The sequence below is a fragment of the Mastomys coucha genome, unplaced genomic scaffold (assembly GCF_008632895.1).
Source record: "Mastomys coucha isolate ucsf_1 unplaced genomic scaffold, UCSF_Mcou_1 pScaffold21, whole genome shotgun sequence".
NCBI classification, from domain to species: Eukaryota; Metazoa; Chordata; class Mammalia; order Rodentia; family Muridae; genus Mastomys; species Mastomys coucha.
The window spans coordinates 33,040,808-33,053,275 of NW_022196904.1; the positions used below are offsets into that span (position 1 = coordinate 33,040,808).

General features: G+C 41.7%; 1 protein-coding gene and 1 pseudogene across 1 annotated transcript in view; one reads left to right on the plus strand and one right to left on the minus strand.

The window, feature by feature from the left end:
* The window catches only part of LOC116102082 (zinc finger protein 345-like), a 332,287-nt gene that overhangs the window by 300,618 nt on the left and 19,201 nt on the right, over nucleotides 1-12,468 (plus strand). The gene's annotated exons all lie outside the window — the stretch shown is intronic.
* LOC116102080 lies at nucleotides 9,979-11,066 on the minus strand (annotated as a pseudogene).

Sequence of the window (12,468 nt, forward strand, 5' to 3'; positions counted from 1 at the left end):
ACCACCTCCTCCTGGCTGCTTTTTTTTTTCTTCAAAATTTATTTATGTTTAATTTTTATTCCTTGTTTACAGTCCAAATTTCATCCCTCTCCAGTCTGATTCCCACCACCACTCCTCAACCCATATGTCTGTCCTCCTCCCACGCCTGTCACCAAGAGGATGTCCCCACCCCACCCAACCCCCACCCAACCAGTCCTTCCCACTCCCTGTTTCCCTCTTCCTCTTCCTGTCCCCTTTGCCACCCAATTCTCTCGCCTCCATGATTGCTTTCTTCTTTCTCCCAAGTGGGTATGAGACATCCTCACTTGGCTCCTTTGGCTTGTTAACCTTTTTGAATCCTGTGGGTTGTGTCCTGCATATTCTATACATTTTTCACTAATATCCGCTTATACCATGCATGTCCTTTTGGGACTGAGTTACCTCACCCAAGATATTTTCTATTTCCATCCATTTGCCTGCAAAACTCTTGATGTTCTCATTGTTAATAGCTGAGTAGTACTCCATTGTGTAAATGAGCCACACTTTCTGTATTGATTCTTCTGTTGTGGGATGTCTGGGTTGTTTCCTGCTTCTGGCTATCACAAATAAGCATGCTATGAACATAGTAGACCTCTTGCCTCTGTGGCATGGTGGGGCATCTTTTGGGGTCTTCAGGTAGATCTATTTCCAATTTTCTGAAGAACCTCCAGATTGGATGTAAGCCATTAAGCAAATATTACCATGCTATTTTATCCATAGATTTAGAGAAGTTAGGTAAAGAGGAAGGGCCTGACTTAACAGGAGGAATACACAGATCTTCCTAGAAAGGTTAAAAAGACAAGATTTTGTGTGTAGACTAGCATGGGTGTCAATGGGAGTAGGGGATCAGAAGTAAAGGCCAGATGGGATGGAGAGATGATTTGAACTGGGAGTATTCCTTGCTGATGTGGAAACCTAGTCCATCAGAAACTTTCTGGAATCTGAGAGGGTGTCCTAGAGAGGACTCTAGTAATTTGGGGTATAGAATCTCACCTTGCCATTTCTTTTAGACAGGGAAGTCTTTCTGTGTTGGACCTGGGTTGTTTTTCATTGATTTGCTGTCCAACATGGTTCTATTTGATGCTAGGAAAGAGTGTTGTTACTTTCTGAAAACTGAAGGATTTGCCTCATTGCTAAGGACAACATCCACAAAGTTTATTGAACATGGAGAGATTGAACTGGTGCCTCCATAGAGGCTTCACACCTAAGTTCTAGTCTCTTTGTCGTGGGTAGGGACTCTGCAGGCCAAAAAAAGAGAAATGTGAAATCCAGCCCTCTCAAAAAAACTTTCACTTACAATCTATTCTGTCTGAAAGATATGCTGTATGCTGGGGCAATGGTCACACAGATCATGTGGTCACAGATCATGTGGTAGTTGCCAACCATCAAATCCCACAAAAAAAGAGGATAAACAAACAAACATCACAGATAGAGGGAAGCCCATTCGAATAGTATCTGATTTTGCAGTAAACATCTTGAAACCCAAATGAGACTGGAACAGGCCATACTTGAAGAGGAAAGGAGGAAGAAGAGGTGGATCGGGAAGGGGAGGAAGAGAAGGAGTAGAAGGAGGGAGAGGAGGGGGAAGAGAAGGAAGAGGAAGAAGAGGAAAAGGAGAAATATGTCTAACAAAGTTCATCATCTCTAGTAATTGGAAAATGCAAATCCAAACAACTGTGAGATTTCATCATATTCTACTCAGAATGAAAAGAAAAACAGAACAGAGCAAAGCAAATGTTGGGAGGGATACATGGAAAAGGACTCAGCTTAAGTGATGCATTAGAAAAACCAGAATTGCTATATTTCCAGGCTGTTTTCTCTATGGGAAGAAAATGACTGATGCCCGTTCACCTGGAAGGCTGGAGTATATGGTGACTAACAATGTGGTAATCTTTTGCTATTCTGTTCAGCTAGCTTTCACCAGAATCCCTCAAATCCTGAACATCATTAGACCCTAATTCTGAGCTTTGACTCTCAGTGAATAAAAGCCATCTTTATGAAAAAAGCCCTATGCACTTTGCATTCTCAATAAATAGAAATCATTCTCATTTTGTTTTGTTTTGTTTTGTTTTCGAGACAGGATTTCTCTGTATAGCCCTAGCTATCCTGGAACTCACTCTGCAGACCAGGCTGGCCTTGAACCCAGAAATCTACCTGCCTCTGCCTCACAAGTTCTGGGATTAAAGGCATGTGCTACCACTGCCCTGCTAGAACCCATTCTTCTACATATTAAAAATCCTTTCTCCAGGGGCTCAGAACAGATTCCACTGTGAACAAGAACCCATTTTTAGGGTAAATATCACAGGAGCTTCACTAAAGAGGTATACTTTGAAGAGGATTTCCTATGCAGCGTTGTCTAAAGTTTGTTGTGATTACTGTCACCAAGAAACCTTTCCTCGGCCAAGCAGTGGTGGCGCACACCTTTAATCCCAGCACTTGGGAGGCAGAGGCAGGTGGATTTCTGAGTTCGAGGGCAGCCTGGTCTACAGAGTGAGTTCCAGGACAGCCAAGGCTATACAGAGAAACACTGTCTCAAAATAAATAAATAAATAAATAAATAAATAAATAAATAAGAAACTTTTCCTCAAAGTTTTATTATGTTTAAATGTGTAAGGAAAATAAACCACTGGGTTAGACTCTAGAGACTTTTGACCCAGTACCTGCTAAAATGGTACTGACTCAAGTCCCATTCTATACCTTACATGGAATACTTCCCTGCCAATCAGGATGGTTGCAGGGGCCTCAGCAACAGGAGAGAAATATCAAAATCTAAACATAAATCTACCATATGGCCCAGCTGTACCAGTCCTTGGAATATGCTTATGAGAAGGAAACAAAACAAAAGCCCCAGGCTTCAGGCACCTAGTCAGAAGCTGGCCTACCACCTGGCCTGAGGCAAGGACAATGGGTCAGCAATAGTTTCTAGACTTCCCAAGCAATGATTTTGGTAGAGATGGAGCCACACCCCAGTAATGATTGTGGAATTTCTGCAGAGAAACAGATTAAGATAGAGGTCACCTACCCCTCCCCAGAATTCCCCTGATTCGCCATAAACCTGGCCTGTGTGCTCACCTTGGGGTCTCCAATGAGAGACCCCAGCATGCTGCATTCTGCAGAATAAGACACTCTTGCCTTTACATACTATTTGAGTCCTAGTTATCATTCTTCAGGTGAATCATGGGCCCTTACACAAAAGAGACCTGCTATTCTACTCATCTGATGCTTGCACAGCCATGCTGAGAGCTGCTCTCTTCATAATTGCTAAGACACGGAAACATCCCAAATGACTTGAATTGTTTGCTTCGGATCCAGACTTTCTGATGTGGGACCCTAAGGGGTTTTCCAGTCCCACACCCTCTTTACAGCTTCCCCTTACCACCTGGAGTCAAGGCTAGGATAAGTCCGTTCTCCACCCACAGGAGCAAAAACTTTCAGAATATACTGACTGATAGTTATCTGACCTTCTGAAAAGTCCTAGGTAGAGTTCAAATGTGTGTCATGCTTGCTAGTCAATAGATTTAAGTCAATATGCTTAGTCAGTAAGTTTGAACTGTAACCTTGCTGATGTAACCTGTGCTCCTAAAAAGTATAAAAACTCCTTTTAATAGCCATTCAGGGTCCCATTCTTAGTAACTCATCTTGAGCGACTAATTGAAAGTCGACCTCAACTTGCCAGAAAATGAGCCTCTTGGCTTTTGCGTCCTCTCAGCAGGGAGCATATTGAAGTAAGAACCACTGACCCTGGGTTGGGGTCTTACACAGACAGAAACTCAAGTAGTAAATATGTGGTCACTGTGATAAGTATAAAAAAGCTCAATCCTAGCCGGGCAGTGGTGGCACAGGCTTTTAATCCTAGCACTTTGGAGGCAGAGACAGGCGGATTTCTGAGTTCGAGGCCAGCCTGGTCTACAGACTGAGTTCCAGGACAGCCAGGGATATACAGAGAAACCCTGTCTCAAAAAAAAAAAAAAAAAAAAAAAAAAAAAAAACCAAAAAACAAAAAACCTCAATCCATGAGCACATATAGACTCCGGCTTTACTGGGTACAACTGACACCCTCAGTCCTAGGCCTTTTCAGGATGATGAGAAGTGAGAAGCCTGGACAACTGGCCGAGAGCAACATTGAGAAATGAGAGATGAATTATTTTGAAGTCTTCAAATTTAAAAATAATGGCTCATGAGTTCTAATTGAGCTCCCTTGCATCTCATGCAAACTGGTCACTGATTTTGGGATACCCCGAGTTCTTGCACACCAACTTCTTTAACAAGTTCTCTAGGACCAATAATTTTTTTCATTACTTTATGCATTTATTCACTTTACATCTATATATCAGCCTGTCCTCTCCTCCCAGTCCCCACCTCACAGAGCTCCTCTCCCCAGTTCCCACTCCCCTTCTCCTCTGAGAAGAGGGAAGCCCCCCTGGATATTATTCTACCCTGGACATCAAATCACTGCAAAACTAGGCTTATTCTCTCCCATTAAGGCCAGACAAGGCAACCCAGTTAAAGAAACAGGATCCTCGGTAAGGTATATGCTCAGGGAAAGCTCCCACTCTAGTTATTGGGGTACCACTGCATGAAGACCAATCTGCACATTTGCTACATATGTGTAGGGGGCCTAGGCCCAGCTCATGCTCCATCTTTGGTTGGTGGGTCAGTGTCTGGGAGCACCCAAGGGTATAGGTTAGTTGCCTATGTTGGTCATCTTGTGGAGTCCCTATCCCCTCTGGGTTCCTAAATTCTTCACCTAAATGTTCCAGAAGATTTCCTAGCTCAGGCTAATGCTTGGCTGTGGGTCTCTGCATCTGTTTATGTTGGCTGCTGAATGGAGCCTTTCAGAGGACAGTTATGCTAGGCTCCTGTCTGCAAGCTTAACAGAATATCATTAACAGTGTCAGGGATTGGTTCTTGCTCATGGGTCTCAATTTGGGCCAGTTATTGGATGGCCATTCCCTCTGTCTCTGCTCTATCTTATTTCTTGTATTTCTTGTAGGTAGGACACGTTTTGGGTCAAAGGTTTTTTGGTTGGTTTGGTGTCCTTATCCCTCCACTGGGAGTCATGCCTGGATACTTGCAAACCAAATCAAAGAACATATCTTGTGGAAGAGTTGATTTGCAAGTATTTTATTGAATATATTTGTATTGATATTCATAGAAATTGCTCTGAAATTATCTTTTTTGGTTGAGTCTTTGTGTGGTTCACTTATCAGAGTTACTGTGGTCTTGTAGAATGAGTATGTTGTCAATATACCTTCTGTATCTATTTTGTGAAATGGTTTGAGGAGTATTGGTCTTAGCTTTTCTTTTCTTTCCTTTTTATTTTTTATTTTTTATTTATTTTTTTTTTTTGAGACAGGGTTTCTCTGTATAGCCCTGGCTTTCCTGGAACTCACTCTGTAGACCAGGCTGGCCTCGAACTCAGAAATCCACCTGCCTCTGCCTCCCAAGTGCTGGGATTAAAGGCATGCGCCACCACGGACCAGCTGGTCTTAGCTTTTTAAATAAAAGTGTTATTTCAATTTCCTTTTTATCTTTTTTCTTTTTTCTTTAATTTTTTTTTAATGTGGAAAGCTATTTAATTATAAAATAGAAAATGAGGCCAGTGCTGTAAGCAGACCTTGGTCCCAAATTTTGCAGCCAGTCCCACAGCATCCAGAGGTGGCTCCACTCCAAGGCACTCTGATACACCCAGTATCAGAGGATCAGAAGTGAGGAGGACACATCTGTCTAACACTGGGAGGGGCTGGGACCTGCAGGACCCAGGCACACACTGAACTCTGCCAGCACAGTGGTACTGGTTCCTTCAGGTCTGTCTGGGCTTGTGCCCTGAGCAGACCTTGGGTACAAACTCCAAAGCCAGTACCACAACACTCAGAGGAAGGTCTACTCCCAGGTGCTCTAACAAGCCCAGGATCACAGGATTCCAGAATCACAGGAACACAGAGACAGCTTGACTTTGAGAAGTTCTGACTCAACCAGGATCACAGAAAGGACAGGCTCCAGTCAGATTTAGCAAGGGCAGGTAGCACTAGAGATAACCAGATGGCTGGGGGTGGGGTGGGAAGGGGAAGGGTAAGAGTAAGAAAATAAATAGCACAAACCAAGGTTACTTGCCATCATCAGAACCCAATCCTCCCACCAAAGCAAGTCCTGGACACACCATCACACCAGAAAAGCAATATTCAGATCTAAAATTACTTCTCATGATGATGATACAGGACTTTAAGAAAGATGTAAATAACTCCCTCAAAGAAATACAGGAGAACACAGGTAAACAGCTAGAAGCCCTTCAAGAGGAAACACAAAAATCCCTTAAAGAACTACAGGAAAACACAATCAAACAAGTGAAGGAAATGAACAAAACCATCCAGAATCTAAAAATGGAAATAGAAACAATAAGGAAATCAGAAAGAGAGACAACCCTGGAGGTAGAAAACCTAGGAAAGAAATCAGGACTCACAGATGCAAGCATCACCAACAGAATACAAGAGATAGAAGAGAGAATCTCAGAGGCAGAAGATATCATAGAAAACATTGACACGACAGTCAAAGAAAATGCCAAAAGGAAAAGGCTCCTAACCCAAAACATCCAGGAAATCCAGGAATTAGAAATTTGTTGGCTGTTATCCAGTGGTCTCTGTAATTTGGTAACTGGAAAAATAGGTCCAATATTGTACAATCCATATACACTTTCTGCTTGTTTGTACATGATGGTGTCTTGCTGTGTACCACATAATGGTCTTGAAATCATGCTTCTCCTATCTCAGCCTCTCTATTAGTAGTATTGTTTATTTCGTGTTTTTACTCTATACTATGGTTTTCAGAACAGCTTACATATTTCAAAATTATTTATACAGCCATAGGAAAGTTAGACAATTAACTTGGTAAGTGGCTTGTAAAAGAACAACAAAGAGTGAGACTGAATGCTGTGCTTGACATTTGTAACTATTGTATCAAGTTTGAAGAAGAGGACTTTATAAATTACTCTTTCTCTGAGATAAATGCTTTTCAAAATCATCATAGCCAATGAACCAGATTCTTATACTCACCTAATGTCTGTGCCACCCTCCAAGCAGAACCATTGTTCATTGAAACATTGACTTTATGGATAAAGCATCTTAATACACACACCATTTCATAAGTGAATGTAACCTGTTCTGTGTGGGCAAAGAATAAAGTCACTCACTCAAGTCAAATAGTTTTGACCATAGCAGGAAGTCTGATTCCAAAAATCGAGCCTACAATTCATTCCTTGGTGCAGCAGAACTGTCAACTCTCAGCTTAACTACAATGGAGGTAAAAATCCTTTGGTGATGTGAGGGTCATTGAAGTACAGCCTTATTACAATGAAATCCAATGTCTAAAAATTGTTCTTATTTTGCGCTTGTACCAAGAGCCAAGATTTTAAGCTCTACTAAATACAAAACAAAACAAACAAACAAACCAAAAGACTTTATATATTTATATTCATTTTAAAAATACTAGTAGTGGTGTATTATTTTAAAATGTATAGTTAATATGTTTGGAGTTATTTAAAATTTTTGTGGAGAAAAAACCATGTATTTTCTTTTTTTTGGGGGGGGGGGTTCGAGACAGGGTTTCTCTGTGTAGCCCTGGCTGTCCTGGAACTCACTGTGTAGACCAGGTTGGCCTCGAACTCAGAAATCCTCCTGCCTCTGCCTCCCAAGTGCTGGGATTAAAGGTGTGCGCCACCACTGCATGGCCAGATGTATTTTTCAGTATTGCTGTAGATAAGCATCTACATAAGACTGAGAAAGTTGTTTTATATCAAACAACTTTTATAATATTCATTTTTATTGTTATAATATTATATAAATTTTAAAGAATATGACAAGAAAGGTATTATAGGTATTGAGGTGGGGCTCTCTGGGAGGAGTTGGGGTACAAAAGGGAAACAAGAATGCCATTTAATTCTATTTACTTAAAATATGTTTTTAAATGTTAACAAATTCAGATAAATTGAAATCATGTGGGGCTGGCGAGATGGCTCAGCAGGTAAGAGCACTGACAGCTCTTCCAAAGGTCCTGAGTTCAGATCCCAGCAACCATATGGCGGGTCACAACCATCCGTAATGAGATCTGATGCCCTCTTCTGGTGTGTCTAAAGGCAGCTACAGTGAATTACCCTGGAGCGACTAGGGCCGGAGCGAGTGGCTATTTGTACAGCTATAGTATACTCATACACATAAAAAAAAAAAATCATGTATCTTTTCTCATCATAATGCAATAAAACTTAAATCAATAAAAAGAGAAAGTTACTTAACTATAAAATAGAAAATGAGGCCAGAGAAGAGTCTCCAGGGTAACTGTTTCTTTATACAGATAATGTAGAGGAGCCTGGGTATGGAGAGGGGTTAAACATTTCCATAAAGCAATAGAACAAAACATAATAATAAAAAGCTTGAAGTTATATTTTACAAAAGAGAATGGAATAATCTGTCAAATGTCCATACATTTGAGAATTGACAATATTGTGAGAGAGTCTCAGCACAGGCATTCACAAGGAATAGGAAGTTCCTTTAGACACTCCCATAGAACCATAGCTTCACTAAGTACAAAAGGTCCTGCTCTGCATAAAAAAAATACAAAAAAAGCAATTTTCCATAAGAATAATTTCTTAGGGGGAAGGGAGTAAGTTTTCTTAGGGGGGAAGGGAGTAAATTTCAGAAGCCCAAATGCACTGAATTTGCCCAAAACCTTATCTTAAAATCCAGCGCCTCAAAGTGCTGGTGTGGAAGTCATGATGGAAAGAAGGCACACAACGCAATTGTCAGACAAACATACATTTTGAAGATGTCCGTTTTCTTGCAAGCTGCTCCAACCCAGAACATTGTCATGGTCGCCAGGAAAACCAATTTTGAGCTTACTCACTCTGAATGACTGACAGAACAGCAGTAGGTGCCTTTGTTTTTACTTGGTAACTTTCTTTCTTTTTCTTTTTCTTTCTTTTTTTTTTGAGGCAAGGTTTCTCTGTATAGCCCTGGCTGTCCTGGAATTCTGTAGATCAGGCTGGTTTTGAACTCAGAAATCCACCTGTCTTTGCCTCCCAAGTGCTGAGATTAAAAGCTTGCGCCACCACTGCCCAGCTTTTCTTGGTAACTTTCATTGTCTTTTTGGGAAACATACCTGAACAAGGGATGCGTTTTAAAAATCATTAAAACATGCAGGATATGTACAAACAAAATTTTCAAAATATTTGCTTCATATACATGTAAATCTATTTGCATGTAGCTGAAATCAAACCAATATAAAGTTTCTGCTTCCTAAAAAAATGTTTTCAGCTGGGTGGTGGTGGTGCACGCCTTTAATTCCAGCACTTGGGAGGCAGAGGCAGGTGGATTTCTGAGTTCGAGGCCAGCTTGGTCTAGAGTGAGTTCCAGGACAGCCACAGCTATACAAAGAAACCCTGTTTCTAAAGACCAAAAATAAATAAATAAATAAAATGTTTTCAGAGAACCTGAGACAACTTAAAAGCTGTTCGGAAGTTCCTGGTAGAAATCTCTTTGCAGAGTTTTACCAGCAGCAGTCCACCATAATTGTAACACATTTGGTCTAATAGACAACAACCATGCTTATAACTTCTGTTTCTGAGAAATTAAGTCTGCACCCAAATCAAAAAGACTTCCCGTAACAGTGGCTTGCTGTGGTCTTGGATCTTGGTAACAATCTTCATCAACTCATTTATAACTATAAAAAAAGAAACAATCAAAAAAACTATTTATAGAATTAAGTTTAAATACATTTCACAAGTTCTAAAGTATTGAGAGCTCATGGCTTAAGTCCCATTATCAATCTGTAGTATTTTCTGTTATTCAGTATTCCCATAGCTGTGTCCTTCTTGTGTACAATTCAAGACTATATTCTTTCTGGACAAAAGGTAAAAGCAAACTGGTGTTCACAGTATCTAAACAGCTTCTTTGTTGGTCTGGAGGCCTGTCATGGCCTCTGCCTCCTGCTCCTTCTTAAGAAGCTGCTGTCGGTATTTCTAGGCCTTTCATTTGGTTTCATCCAGCTAATTCTGAAGCGCTTCTCTCTTCAATTTCTGCAGATTCTGCCCGGCTCTCAGTTATTTCCATACACTGTCTCTTAGCTGGTGGCTCTTCACTGATGACAGTTTCTTCAGCAATGTCTGTTGCTGGTATTTGCTGACCGTCGAGGATGGTCACAATGATGGTCTGGCCCATCCCACTGGTTGGGATGGAGTGCAAGTTCCCCAGCTGGATTCCATCTGTAACTGTCGTCATGACTTGTTGACCCCCTGAGCTAACTACTTGCTGAATTGCACCATCCACAGATTCTGCTATAACCACTTCCTCTGTGGCCACTACTGGAGTTTCTGAAGAATTGTATAATGGGGCAGAGGCTTCAGCTAAGGCAGCTAATGTAGCTAATACTGACATAGAGGAGTTTCCAAACTGAACAGCAGATACTCCAGTTTCATCTGTAACATTCACCCCCCTCCCCCAGGTCCAACGATGAACTGTGGTGTGGCAACGTGTATTGCACAGTGTCAGGACTCTCTGGGCTAGTGTGTTGCTTTGGTTCTGAATAGCAATCTGTAATATCTCTGCTAAATCTTCATTTCCATTATCTATTGAAATATCAAATGCAGTTTTACAAAATTTACATCAGCGTGTATACATCAGCACCACTTTTGATTAAAAGCTCTACCACCTCTTGATGATTATATTCTGTGGCCCAATGCAGGGCTGTCATCTTTAACATATCCTTTGCATTGACGTCAGCACCATGGTTAAGCAAAACCTCTACTGTGCTGACATGGTTCTCAGAAGCCGCCATATGCAGTGGTGTCCGGTCCACTTTGATCCTGGCATCTCTACTTACACCGGCTCGAGGAAGAACCTCTGTGATAGAGTAATGCCCATACTGTGCAGTCAGATAGAGTGGAGAAGATCCCAGCCAGCCTGCAGTAAAAGGAACTCCATTCACCATCAAAATGCGAACTTTGTCATTTTAGAAGCGGCTCATACTTCTAAACGCTTCTTCCCCAAATCTACCAGGGACATCTGAAAAAGCTTCAGGAGCAGCAGCAGGGGAACAGAGGGAGGAAGTGCAGGGACCATGGTGCCTCAGAGCAGGCAGGGCTAATCCTGCCCTTCCCTGCACAGAGCGCTTCACTGCACAGGGCACTATTTTCTGAAAATCTTGGTATTCTTGTGTGGCAGCCATCAGCCTTACCAATAAAAGGGAAACTCCACAAGTCTACTGGGTCTCTAATATGCTAGAAAAATCTCATGCTGAACTTTCAACAAAAATTCATAATAGCTAGAAGCTGGAAACGACCCAGATATCTCTCAACCAAAGAACGGATTGAGAAAATGTAGTTCATTTACACAGTAGAATACTATTCAGCTATTCAAAACAATGATATCATAAGTTTTGCAGGAAAATGGATGAAACTAGAAAATTTCATCCTCAGTGAGGCAATCCAGATGCAAAAGTATACTCATGGATGGTTCTCACTGATAAACGGCTATTAGCCATAAAGTACAGGATAAACAGGATGCATCCCACAGACCCAAAGAAGTTAGACAAGAAGGAATGCCCAGGTAAAAATGCTTGAATCTCACTTAGAGAGAGAAATAAAAGTCATAGTAGGAAGAGGGATGAAGAAAACTAGGTGAGAGAGGGGATGGGAGAGATCAGGTCAGGTGTGAGGAAAGACAGGAGGGCCAGAGAGCTAGGAGAATGAATAGAAATCTGCAACTGCAGCAGGTGGGGAGACTCTCTTGGAAAGCCGAGTCAAGTGATGGGAGATGCTCCCAAAAGTCAATGCTAGTGACATTAGCTAGTTGCCTAGCAGTGGAGACATGGTACCTGAAGAGGCCATGTCCTATAGCAAGGGAGGAACCCAGTGTAAGGGTAAGAACATCAGCCCACCCACAAATCTTTTGACCCAAAATTTGTCCTGTCTAAACGAAATGCAGGGATAAAGGTGGAACAGCGACTGTTGGAATGGCAAAACAGTAACCAACCCAACTTGAGAAACATCCCATGGGCAAGCACCAATCTGTGACACTATTAATGATACTCTGATATGCACCAGACAGGATCCTAGCATAACTATCACCTGAGAGACTACATCCAGCAGCTGACTGAAATAGATGTAGATACACATAAGCAAACATTGATTGGGGGTCAGAAAAGTTGATGGAAAGACAGAAGGCTTTGAATGGGATAGGAACTCCATAGGAAGACCAACAGAGTCAACTATCGTGGATCTCAGGGAGATCTCAGAGACTGAGCCACCAGCAAGGGAACACATATAAGCTGGACCACGGCCCCAGCACTCATGTAGCAGATGTGCAGCTCAGTATCCATGTGGAGATCACAACAGTTGGATGTTGGGAACCAAATGGCACTTGGCTGACCTGCCTCCACCTGACTAGAATCCAGAGACAAATATTC